This window comes from Eumetopias jubatus, unplaced genomic scaffold (assembly GCF_037043125.1).
Source record: "Eumetopias jubatus isolate StellerSeaLion01/CBP00866 unplaced genomic scaffold, mEumJub1_p1.0 scaffold_8, whole genome shotgun sequence".
Lineage (NCBI taxonomy): Eukaryota > Metazoa > Chordata > Mammalia > Carnivora > Otariidae > Eumetopias > Eumetopias jubatus.
This window is the reverse complement of record NW_028274814.1, coordinates 24,507,332-24,520,561: the sequence shown is the minus strand read 5'-3', so window position 1 is coordinate 24,520,561 and position 13,230 is coordinate 24,507,332. Positions and strand designations below refer to the sequence as shown.

The following is a 13,230-nucleotide window of genomic DNA, read 5'->3' as shown; positions in this document are numbered from 1 at the left end:
TGATTAACCCAGGTGCCCCAACAATTAGATTTTAAACTATTATCCAGATATACTTTCACTGCAAAAATATACCTTTACTAAAGATTATCAGCTTTGTTTTTTATTCTATTTCAAGTAGCATTAAAAATTTTATTAAGACTGTAAAATTCAGATATGAGAAGTCACAATTTATTTCTAATTAGCACTTCTGTTTACTTACAAGTCCTTCATATCCATTAAGGAAGAAGGAAAGAAGGAAAGAAGGAAAGGAAGGAAGGAAGCAAGGGGATACATCGATCGACAGACAGACAAAGGAGGAACCTCTTGAAAGATGAAGAAAACCAGAGACTTGTGTGTGATGTTTGTGCTCCAGTCTACTCCTCTCCTCACATCTTCCTTGATCTAGCTCCCCAATCTACTCACAGAACATCACACTCTCACTTTCTTGACAGGAAGGTCCTGTTCACTTGGCTGAGTGTGCTACCATCATGCTTCAAGTCCATGCGGAGACACTTCAGCTAAAGGAACACTCCAGAACTCTCCCCCCCACTCTTCCCTCACTCCTCTCATGGGCGCAGAAGGACTTCTGAGGTTGGCTTGGTTGAGCTCCTTGCTCGCTCTCTCATCACTCTGGGTGCATGCCCTCTGGTCTACTCTCCATGCATGAAGGCACCTGTCCTGAGGGGAAGCCTTTATTGCTCGGCTATGCTAGTCACCCAGTGGATAGGTCTAAGTCAAGATGGGCTAATAAGCCTTTTCACTTCAGATCTAATGTCATGTCCTCAGATCAGCCAACAGAGGAGACATTTTGATCTCCACCTGTCAGTCTCTTGTGTCTTACTTCTCAAAGAGAAGAAATGGTATCACTATTGGTTCCCCAGAACTCCCCAAATCAGACTAGAAGCTCCCACGCTTCTGTGTAAGGTGATTCACAGAGAAAAAGGATATGGAGTGATGTAACAATATTTAAATACCATCACTACTGATGAGAAGCATAATTACTAGCTGTTGAATATGAGTGCAACTCCCACATTTGGGGGCAGGGTTGAATGACAAAATTGCCAACAACAGATACTTAGCACCAAGACAAGCTTATGAGTCATTTTACTCACTTAGATCCGCCTACAGTTGCTGGCAAACTCAGGATTATACCTTAGCTGCTTTTCCAGCAGTATGATTGTTTTAGAAGATGACACAAGACTCATTGGTAACAACTCCCTGTTTGTGGATCCTTTACAACCTGTCTAGTCAGAGTTTACTACGTGCCAGACACTGTGTTGAGCATTTACTACATATAACCTCATATAATCCTCACCCAACCTACTCTGATAGTTGTATGTCTATCCCCAGTTTACATAAGGGGAGGCTGAGGTGTGGAAAGGTTAAGTCATTCTGGTCCTGGGGAAGTAAGGGGCAGAACAGGACTTAAAAGTCAAGACCATCTGACTTCAAAGCCCTACTTCTAACCACCAAGCTATTTTGCTGAATTACAAATGGATGATCTTTTTTATATTTCTTCTCACCTCTGCTAGTCCTTACATTTTTTTTCTTAGAAACAAATGTATCTATGATTCTTATGGATTCTTCACAGTTGCTTTCTACTTTCCAGCAGCCTTCGAAATTTACCACACTGAATTGTTACTATTTGTGCAAAATAGACTCCAATGATGCACAGAGTCCAAGAACCACTTAAATGAAATATTCTTTGTGATCCTAAGCAACCATACCTCCTAGAAGTTGTATGTTTTAGGATAATAATAGGAAATGTTCAAGAAACATGCAGTGCTCACTTCAGCAGCACACATACTGAAAAACTGGAACGATACAAGGAGGATTAGCATGGCCCCTGCGCAAGGATGACATGCAAATTCATGAAGCATTCCAAAAACACACAAAAAAGACAAAAAAAAACCAGCCAAAATATTTGACCGACTAATCACCATATGGATACTAGAGTTAACTCTGCTAAAATACTTTACGCATTTAGTAGATACTAACTCAAATGCCCCCACAATTAATTTCTGATTATGGAAAGAATTCTGTTGAATCTACTTCATTTACTTGACTTTCACAACTCTTTCAGCTCATTCAGAACTTTAAGCATGTACAGTTATATTCACTACAAGTTCGGGTTGAATTCCGCCCATTGGGTACTAACGAGAAATGACACAATTACAGCAGATTCTTAGAGACCACATATAAGACAAAGGGAATGGAAGAGAATTCATAGAAGGCCCACCTTAATAGTACATAACTAATTCCACAGATAATTTGGCAAACCCCGTTCTCAATCCGATGGTAACTTTTCCACTCCTTAAATCAAAAAAGATATGCAAATAACAAACTGTGCCTAAAATGGCATACAAAAACAAGAACTCTGTATCACTTAGAACAACAGAGTAGCACACAGAAAGAATTGCATTAATACATTTTTTTTTTAAAAAGTATGACAATGCAAGTATTATTCAGTCCCTGAATGGCCCTTAGATTCAAATCAGAATATAAGGCCATTGAGGAGTGCCTGGGTGGCTCAGTCAGTTAAGCATCCAACTCCTGATCTCAGCTCAGGTCTTGATCTCAGGTTTGTGAGTTCAAGCCCTGCACTGGGCTCCAAGCTGGGCATGGACACTACTTAAAAAAAAAAAAAAAAAAAAAAAGAATATAAGGCCATCGAATGCCAGCAACTTGGGAAATAATAAATATTAAGTGTTCATATCACACTGAAGCTGTCATTCATTCAAATAATTTTTTTTAAAAGTGCCCTAAGCTCCAAGCACAGCACCACATAATTCTCATAACATAGAGTTGCATTCACCACCTCCCCTAACAAAACCTATGAACATCATATATGCATATCTCACATTTGTATGTGTGTTTAATATAACACTTTACATGATTTTTTTTAAAGATTTTATTTATTTATTTGACACAGAGAGAGAGAGAGCGAGCGAGCACAAGCGGGGGGAGCGGCAGAGGGAGAGGGAGAAGCAAGCCCCTCACTGAGCAGGGAGCCCGATGTGGGGCTCGATCCCAGGATCCTGGGATCATGACCTGAGCCGAAGGCAGATGCTTAACCGACTGAGCCACCCAGGCGCCCCATTCTTTACAGTTACTGTTATTATACCAATAATTTTATGTTGGGGTGCCTTGTATAAGTGAGATTTATTTTATATAACAAACATCAAAAGTGCTATACACATATGAAAGTCACTGATCAGGAGACTAGATAAAATAAACATCAACCAAGAGTCTGGCTCATAATAACAGCTAGCATTTCTTCTGCACAATCTAAACATCCTATGTATGCTATTTCATGTAGTGACCTCACATCCAAACTATGAGGTAGGTATCATTATTGTTCATTTCACAGACAAGAAAATTGTTAGGTTAATTAACTAGCAAGATCACACAGCTTTGAAGTTATAGAAGTGGCATTGGGACTAAGGCAATAAGGCTCCAGAGTGCTCTTAATCACTCCACGTAATCTTTGGACAAATGAAATGGCAAGCAAATGAACAAAGGTTTGTCAAGAGAATCTGTCAAAAGGGATCCTCAAAGTAGCATTAAATCAGGGCAAGAGGCCAAGGAAATGCCCTCCAGTCAATAGGAAGCCAAGGAGGTGGTTTTGAAGAGAAAACTGGCCAGAAGATGTAGCGAAAATGAAGGCTACTCAGGAAGGAGTAAGAATGTGCTTATTAAAAGCTCATGTTATTGAGCTTTTATTACTCAGCAGGCCCTGTGCTAGGTACATACAATATCTCACTGAATGTTCAAACAGCCCTATCATCATTTATATTTTACAGATGAGAAAATGAAACTTAAGAGGTCAAGCAACTTGTCCAAGCTATGTTAAGGGTCAAAGCCTCAATACAAACCCATTATCTGGAAGGCTACAAAGCCTGTCCCGTTGCCCATTATTCCACAAAAGTGAAGACGGAAAGAGAATATGTCTGCATATCTGTAAATTAATAAGGAATACGCTACCAAGAAACTAAGGCACCGTAACCAGGAAGTGGGTTAGCTGAGTCAGTGTGCTCAAACCTACACGTGTGCTGGTTGTGTTTCCACAAGTGAATATCCTCCTCCAATAAAAAGAAAAATCTTCCTAGATCTGAAAATGACTTCCCAGAATTACTTATTCCGTGCACCTTCAGATACCCAAGTTCTCAAAATTTCCTTCCACTGATATCAGAAAGCTGCCATGGAGTTTTACGCACATAAAATGCATTTTCCTAGTCTGTGATCATTACAAACAAGCAAGCAAAATTTTCCAAATGTTAAATTGGAGCAGCTCAAATTGATAGAATTAAACCTTTTTTTTTTTTTTTTTTTTTTTAATGCTTTACCATCTGCCAATCACCAGACCCTGGGCAGGGAGCAGGGAAACATGGGCTCCCTGTCAATGGTTTTTAGTTGTCTTTGATTTATATCCTCTATTCAATATAACCCAGTCCTATATTTATTTTTTTTAAACGCTTTTGACTACATCTTTTTCCCAAGTATAACACATAGGTTCTTCAGTATAAAGATTCATTAATTCTAAATTATATCAAACTTTAAAAAAATAACATTTCCAACACACCTACTACCGGCAATTACAGAGTATATAAATATTGTACAAAACATTCCAGCTCTCATCATTGGCATTTGAAAAATTTTACTGTTTCATCAGTTTTAACACTCCTAAAGGTCATCACATGTTAACAATTGGCAATCTTCCTTAGGCAGGAATCTGAATCATGGACTGTGTACAAAAGCGGGTCACCTGGCAGACAAGTGAGCCTAGATGCCTAGCTAGTGCCTATCAAAGTAGCTTTGTTTTTCTCTTTTTTTTTTTAAGATTTTATTTATTTATTTGAGAGAGAGCGAATGAGAGACAGAGAGCACGAGAGGGAAGAGGGTCAGAGGGAGAAGCAGACTCCCCACTGAGCAGGGAGCCCGATGTAGGACTTGATCCCGGGACTCCAGGATCATGACCTGAGCCCAAGGCAGTCGCTTAACCAACTGAGCCACCCAGGGGCCCTCATTTCACAAACACCAAATCCCATGGTGGGACTGAAATAAAACCAAAGCAAAACACAAAATTTAGGGGCGCCTGGGTGGCTCAGTCGTTAAACGTCTGCCTTCGGCTCAGGTCATGATCCCAGGGTCCTGGGATCAAGCCCCGCATTGGGTTCCCCGCTCAGCGGGAAGCCTGCTTCTCCAACTCTCCCACTCCCCCTGCTTGTTTTCTCTTTCTCACTGTCTCTCTGTCAAATAAATAAAATCTTAAAAAAAAAAAAAACAGGCAAAATTTAGGGGCCTCAAAAAGAAAGCAGGTAATATTTTGGAAGTATTTCTGATTTGCTATGGTAACACAACATAAACCCTCTAGATGTGATCTACAGAGGTCTTAAATGATACATTTTTCTTTTTTTTTTTAAAGATTTTATTTATTTATTTGAAAGACCAAGAGAGCTCAAGCAGGGGGAACAGCAGAGGGAGAGGGAGAAGCAGGCTCCCTGCCAAGCAGGGAGCCCAATGCAGGGCTCGATCCCAGGACCCTGGGATCATGACCTGAGCCGAAGGCAGACGCTTAACCATCTGAGCCACCCAGATGCCCTTAAATGATACATTTCTCCAGAACTATGCCATATGAAGACTAAAGTTACTTCAATACCAAACAATAAAACAATAAATTATCAACTACCATGGAAAACAAAACAAACCAAAAAACCCACAAAAAGAAAAAAGACAAGAATATGCGCAGTTGCATGTGACTCCTGCTCTCGGGGTTGTTAAGTTTGAGCCCCAGGTTGGGAGTAGAGATTACTTAAAAGTAAAATCTAAAAAAAAAAAAAAAAAAAAAAAGACAAGAATGACATGCACCATAATGCTAACAAACATTTTAACCTCTGAGAGGAGGAACTACAGATTTTATGTTCTTCTTACACTTAATGTATTTTTTCCTCCATGGTCATTAATAAGCATATATTACTTTTATTATAAATTATATTTTAATATAAAGACAGATCACATTAATACCATAAGTCAGCAAATTAAAAAACATTTTTCCTAAACACATTTTAAGCTCTTTAAATAAAATAGTATGCTGCCTGAAAAACAAACCTGCTCCCCAGTTCTCTTATGAGGTTTTAGATGGAAGTCTATAAAACATTTTTTGAAGAAAGTTATCTACAGTCATCAAAATAATTCTCCCCTACCTTATGACACCTAAAATTCCACTTGGAATAGCAAGTAATAAGTCATGTAAATGAATGAAGGTCAGATTAAGAATATAAAGATCAGCTTTCCCCTGGAAAAATGAGATGGATTAAGTTTTCCGATATTCACTAAATCGAAAATTACTGCCGCTGCACCTAGCTACTGTGAAAATAAATATGGATAAAACGTAGTTCTTCATAAAGATCACAATCCCCTGAGGGGATCAGACACATAAAGAATCACTGTAAATAATGTGACAAATTCCCCCTCATAGAGGTCTTTTTAAAAATGCTACAGAGAAGTTAACAGGAAAAAAGCGAAGACCAAAAAAGACTTTCCCTACAAGGCAACATCTGAGCCAGGCCTTAGGAGATGGTAGAAACTTAACCATGTGGACAAGGACAAAAAGCCGTGATGTGTTAGTAAAGAGGTAGGAGCCACAGAAGAAAAAGGGCAAGGCTCAGAATAGTGCACGTAACAGCCTGTCGGGGGTTAGGGATGCACATAAATACACAGGTTCATCTATTTCAACAGCACGCATCTCTCAACAGTCATGTCCACCGCTGGGGTAAAAAAAAGGCAGGTCTCCTAACTTTTATCATTTCTCCTTTCATGATAACCCACCCTCTACAACTGGAGCAGAAGGCAATCCCCTGGGGCAAAAGTTAAGTGTACGCAGGAAAGAACAAAAGCAGACAATTCAGGGATTAAAATTAGTTTGAGGCCATAAAGAAAGCAAATAAACACAGTAAAAATTTAATAACCCTGGTTCTGATCCTACTAACATATCATCATTACTTGGGTATTCATTCATTACAACCTGAATCATTCAGAATTAAATGACTAAGATAATGGCAAATGGAAACCTTTTTTAATGATGCAAATTCTGCTCAAAAAGCCAATTTTAAAAACAAATCTAAGCACATCCAAATACATATCCCTTCAATATTATGTCTATATAATCCACCACATACATTATTTTCCCAGAATTGAATATAAGATACTTGAGAAAAACAGCAGCGGTAGAATGTAGATTTCCAAAGAAAACAGCACCATTATACTCAGGATTTTTTGAAAGACAATCATCTTAGATGCAACTGACCCACGAAAGAAGAGCAAAGGGCTGCCACTGGGCTCCAGATGACATCCTGTCTGGATACCCTGAAAATTCCAACTTAGGCTTCTTTACTGTTAAGCTACATACCTCATCCCCACCCCGATGTCTCACTCTCAATTACCTGGCCAAAAACTTATATACAGGTTCGGTCAGACTCTAAATGAACTTTTTATATACAGCAGGTAAAGTAAAAGTCAAAGACATGATTAAGTAGGGGGGGAAAGTCTCTTTGAGAATGCTGTACCTGATGAGTTACACCAATTTCCACAGGAAATATCACCATACTCCAAGGAGACTGATTATAAAAACACATTTTACATAAAAGACCTGCCATCCTTCTCATTGAGGAAAACACTTCTTAGAAAGCACTGTCTCCTTCCTACTCATTGAGTATACCATCTGAAGTTACAGAATACATTTATAACAGCCACCCCAATTCCTCCTTTACAAGAAAATAAGTGTGACCCACTTCACAATCCATCAAAAAAGACTGGAAACAACATAAATGTCCATCAATTCAGCTATTAAAAATCATGATGCAAAATTACATACTGATTTGGATTCATTTCCAAAATATACTGGAAATAGGGGAAAAAGGGGGGGCAAGGCTCAGAATAGTGCATATAACACCCTGTTGGGGGTTAGGGATGCACATAAATACACAAAATTAACAGTGGTTGTCCTGGGGAGATTAACACTAGGTAAGTGAATGGGTATTTATTTTTCAACGGATAACCTTTAGTACATCTTGAGTTGTTTACCAGGTACACATACCACCTTATAAAAACATAAAAAAAATATATTAACCATTGTAAAGATAATTAACGTTAGGAGAAAAATCCCTCCTCGGGAGAAGGTTAAGCTTTCATGCTACTCCAGCGTAGCTCCCTCTGCACAAGCGAATGTTCCCTTCTCTACCACACCCTTCTAGCCTGTAGGGACCTGAAACAGGGGGAGGGTCAAGTACAGGGCCACTTCAGCTTTTATAATAGAATGCCTTCATCTTACAGTTCTCCTTACTGTTCCAAAGGAAGGAAAGGAAGAATGTAAATTCAAAGAGATAAAAACTATGTCAAGTGTGTAACCATTTCCTTCCCTTAACGACAAGAAAACCAATTAGTACTTTCTCCTCTAACAGGCCATCCAGACAGAGGGGCTGTGATGGTGGGCAGAAAGAGGAAAAGTAAGAATCTATATCCCACCTTCTCGATATATGAATAGAAAACCAGGCCCAGGGAAACATATTTTTATCCAACACAATGATTTGTGAAACAGCCAATATTTTACTGAGAACGGCCAAAAATTAAATAAAGGATAATACAAATGCTAAAGTCATTACATTTTAGGCTATCATGGGCTAGTTCAAACATCTTAAAAATAAATATAAAAGCCTGGGGGCCTCTGGCTGCCTCAGTAAGTACAGCATGCAACTTTTGATCTTGGGGTTGTAAGTTCGAGCCCCATGTTAGGCACAGAGCTTACTTTAAAAAAAAAAAAAAAAAGGACAAGCCAAATAACAAAATTTACAGGAAAATTTGCCTCAGCAAATCACACTACAACTCTCCTAACCAATTCACTTACTTACTCAATGGGATTTTTTATTGCTGACAAATCTAGGTTGTTTATGAAATGGATGTCTCCTAGAACTTTCATTTATAGTGTTCTTGAGATGCCTTTAAAGCCCTTTAGAGGGTATTTTTTTTTCCCTTAAACTTTTTTTTCATATAATACTGATCTTGTCAAATGCAATTTTGCCTACAGCAGTTCTTTTCAAGAACATAACTTTAATAAACTTGCTGACAAATGGATTACATTACTATCATTGTGAATGGTAATACTTTAACTGACCATTTTTAATACAGCCAATCTAATGAGTTCCTTGGCTTAATTCCACAAACTCAATGTGGACAAAGGCTCTTTGCAAGTATCGAGAAACAGATTATTAAGACACCCTATCTGCCCCTCAAGATGTTTACAACCTTATAAATGAATAAAAGAATCATTACCGTAAGATATGTGTTCCCCACAGGACTTTACCAGAAAGGAGAGAAAGACAAAAGTAACAATCTTTCTTAAAGTACATCCCACAATCTACAGGGGACAACTATGTTACTGCAACATGCAAACTGTTTCTAACACGACTAGAAAACCACAGAGCATCTAATGAATTAATTATTAGAGGTGATTAAAGATAGAACAGAATTTTAGTGAGATCATTTTTGTTTATTTCAACACTATAAATGAGAGCCAATTTGGACTTTTCTTCTAGGAGATGCCTTCAGTTTGACTTATATCCCTCTAGAAATCTAATGACACATCTAGAAATCAGAAGCTCAAATTGCTTGGCAAGTAGAATGGAATGCCAACACAAACCAAAATTAATTGCCTACTTCCTTTTAAATGCTATCAAGCACCATAAATCCTTTGGAAAGTATGGTTATCTTTATTTACAACAAGCTTTAGAAAGTATTTTGCTACTGAATTTTGCCTGGAATGTGTGTATATATGTAAATATATGTAAAACAAAGCTTTCCTCAAAATCTGTAATAATAGTTTCACAAGAGTCTGATGGATTCATTTAACAAATTAAAATGAAATTAATACTCTTACACAAATTAATACAAAATGAGTCCATAGACCAGTAATTTCACTCCATTTCTGATTTTGTTTTTGTTCAACAGAATTCTTAATAACTGCTCTACCACTTATTATTGATGTAAACTTGGGCAAGTTACAAACTGCATGAGATCAGTCTCTTCACCTGTAAAAATCAACAAATGACAATAAGAGGACTAGTTAACATTAACTAAATGTCTGCTATGTGTCAGATACTATTCTAAGCAGATCATGTTTTTTTTCTTTTTTTAAAGAATTTATTTATTCATTCGACAGAGATAGATACAGCGAGAGAGGGAACACAAGAAGGGGGAGTGGGAGAGGGAGAAGCAGGCTTCCCGCCAAGCAGGGAGCCCGACGCGGGGCTCGATCCCATGACCCTGGGATCACGACCTGAGCCGAAGGCAGACGCTTAACGACTGAGCCACCCAGGCACCCCTAAGCATATCATGTACTAAGCATATATTCTCAAGCATGCGATCATAAACTCAAACAACCCTATGGTGTAGACACCATATAAAGAGAATAATTTATCACCACACTCCAGATGAGGAAAGAGAGGCTCATGTTTCCAAAGGTCTCATGGCAGGTGGCAGAGCCTAGATGGTCTGGGATCCAGAAGCCACTCTCAATCATTAAGACACAACTGCTTAAAAACCGTTAAACTGCCCAACTTGTAGAATTCTTGTGAACACATTTAATCAGGCTCATAAAATTATTTTATAACTTTTAGTGCCATATAAGACAGGGTATTATTAATAAAGTTTTAAGGATAAGATTGATAAAAATTGTGGAGGTATCAAAGCAAAAAATTAAGTTAAAAAAAAATTAAAGGAATTGTAAAGGACCTTCAAGTGTATCTAGTTCAACTTCCCACAAATGTTAATATCCTCTTGATAACATACTTAATAAGTTGTCACAGAATTTCTCCTTTAATGCCTCCAGAGATGAAAATTTCCCAAACTCACAAGTCAGTCTATTCCATCTTGAAATGTTCTAATTATTATTAGAAATGTCATCCTTTCAGCTCTAAACAAAATTAGGCTTTTCCACATGATAAGCCTATAAATACAAATCACTAAGATATTCACACTGTTCCACACATGACATTTTATTAAAGTCCCCTTTGAAATGTGACACCCATATTCCAGAGAAAATCCCAGAGCAGGTCTGATGTGAGGAAAACAACAGCTCTATTACCTTTCTTTTTTTTTTTTAAGATTTTATTTATTTATTTGAGAGAGAGAATGAGGTAGAGAGAGAGCACATGAGAGGGGGGAGGGTCAGAGGGAGAAGCAGACTCCCCGCTGAACAGCAGGGAGCCCGATGCGGGACTCGATCCTGGTACTCCAGGATCATGACCCGAACTGAAGGCAGTCGCCCAACCAACTGAGCCACCCAGACGCCCCTCTATTACCTTTCTTGAGCTGCATCTAAATTCACCTTTCTTTCCTGGCTGGTAGTCAATTTAATGAGCTCGTATTTGGCATACACTTAATTATCTCAGTCCTCTCTTAGGGGCTATCTCAATCACAGTGTAGAACATGACATTTTATCACTTTTAATCCTGTTTTTACTTTGGTCTATTATTCTAGCCTGAAAAGATCTTGGCAAATCTTAATTTTATAACCTTACTTTAGCTATCTCTATCAACATTGTACTCTCTCTCTCTTCCTTCACAAACCCAGTGATTACAATGAAATTTTCATCCTGGCCACTGAAAGACTGCTGAATAAGTTAAGATCCTAGGACATATTAGCAAAAACCTTGACTCTGACATGAATAAATTAATTTAAATATGATTCCATCAATCAAATATTAGAATCCTTATAAGACCTATCACTTCTTATAGTCTGTGGTGGCATCCCAGAAGCCTTTATCAAATACATTTCTAACACCAAAATAAATCCTTTATCTTGGTGGGTTGGGCTCAATACAGCAGCAGAGTAAGATCCTGAACTCACTCCCTCCTATGGGTACAAGAAATATACAACTACATATGGAAGAAGTTGCTCTGAGAAAGACCAGAAAAATGGGTGAACAGAGCCTCCACAACAAAGGACAGCATCAAGGACATAAGGGCAAAGACAGCATGAGAGAGGAGGGAGGGAAGGAGGGAGAGGAAGGAAAGAAAGAGAAGGAAGGAAGGGAAGAAAGGAAGGGGAGAAGGAAGAAAGAAAGAGGCAAGCAAAGCAAAGCAAAAACATACCCCAGGCACAATCAGGAGGGATCTGAAGAACAAAGAACTTTTCCCTCACAAGTGAGGGGTTTGTGCTCTACATCAGGCACCCAGCACTTAGACCCTGAATGAGAGAAGAACCTCCTAAATACTGGGCTTTGAAAACCAATAGGGACTACATCCAGGAAAGCTGTTAAACTGTAGGGAATGGAGAACCCACTCTTAAGGAGCTGTCATACAGACACACTCACTCCAGGACCCAGTGTAAACAACACCAGTCTGAAAAGTACCTAGATCATATGTGGAGACCCACTTATTAATGTTAAAACACCTGCCATACAAGCAGGAAACCACCGAGACTTTCTCCAGGGATGGAGACACTAGTAGGTGGTGCCATTTTTACAACCTCATCCTACCTTGCTAATGTCAGCACCAGCAGGCTCCATTTTGGAACCATCTCTCTAACCTGCTAGAACCAGTGGGGCGCCCAGCTGAAAACCCACTCATCTGAACAGCACAGCCAGCAAGTCACAGCTGGGCCAGGTGCCAGTTTTCTCCCCACCCCCATGCCACATGCGATGAGTGCATGCAGCCCACACAGGGAACACCCCGTGAGTGTCGAGATCTGCTGGTGAGATGGGATTGCGCTTCTGGGCTCCACATGAAATCTCCTATACAAGGCCACTCCTTCAAGACTGGGAAAGGCAGGTGATTTGTCAAATACATAAAAACAAACACAAAGAGGCAAAATGAAGAGACAAAGGAACGTGTTCCAAAGAAAGAACAAGGGGGAAAAAAAAAACATCAGGCAAAGACACTACTGAAATGGAGATAAGCAAACTCCCTAATAAAGGGTTCAAAGTAATGGTCATAAAGATGCTTACTGTACTCAGGAGAAGCATGAAGACAGTGAGATCCTCAACAAAGAGACAGAAAATATAAGAAAGTTTGAAACAAAAGCTACAGAGCTGAAGAATACAACTGAACTGAGAAATACTAGAGGAGTTCAACAGCAAACTGGATAGAGCAAAGATTGAGTCAGTGAACTAGAAAACAAAGCAACTCACCCAGACAGAGCAGCAAGAAGAAAACAGAATTTTTAAAAAACAAAGATAACTTAAGGGACCTCTGGGAT

The 13,230-nt window shown here is 38.9% G+C and overlaps 1 protein-coding gene and 1 non-coding gene across 2 annotated transcripts in view; one reads left to right on the top strand and one right to left on the bottom strand.

Moving 5' to 3' along the window:
* Nucleotides 1-13,230, bottom strand: part of USP6NL (USP6 N-terminal like) — a 170,903-nt gene that overhangs the window by 86,081 nt on the left and 71,592 nt on the right. The window lies entirely within an intron of this gene.
* LOC114217785 (U6 spliceosomal RNA) lies at nucleotides 1,762-1,870 on the top strand. The gene has a single exon (XR_003611052.1). It is a non-coding gene; the product is annotated as a U6 spliceosomal RNA (small nuclear RNA).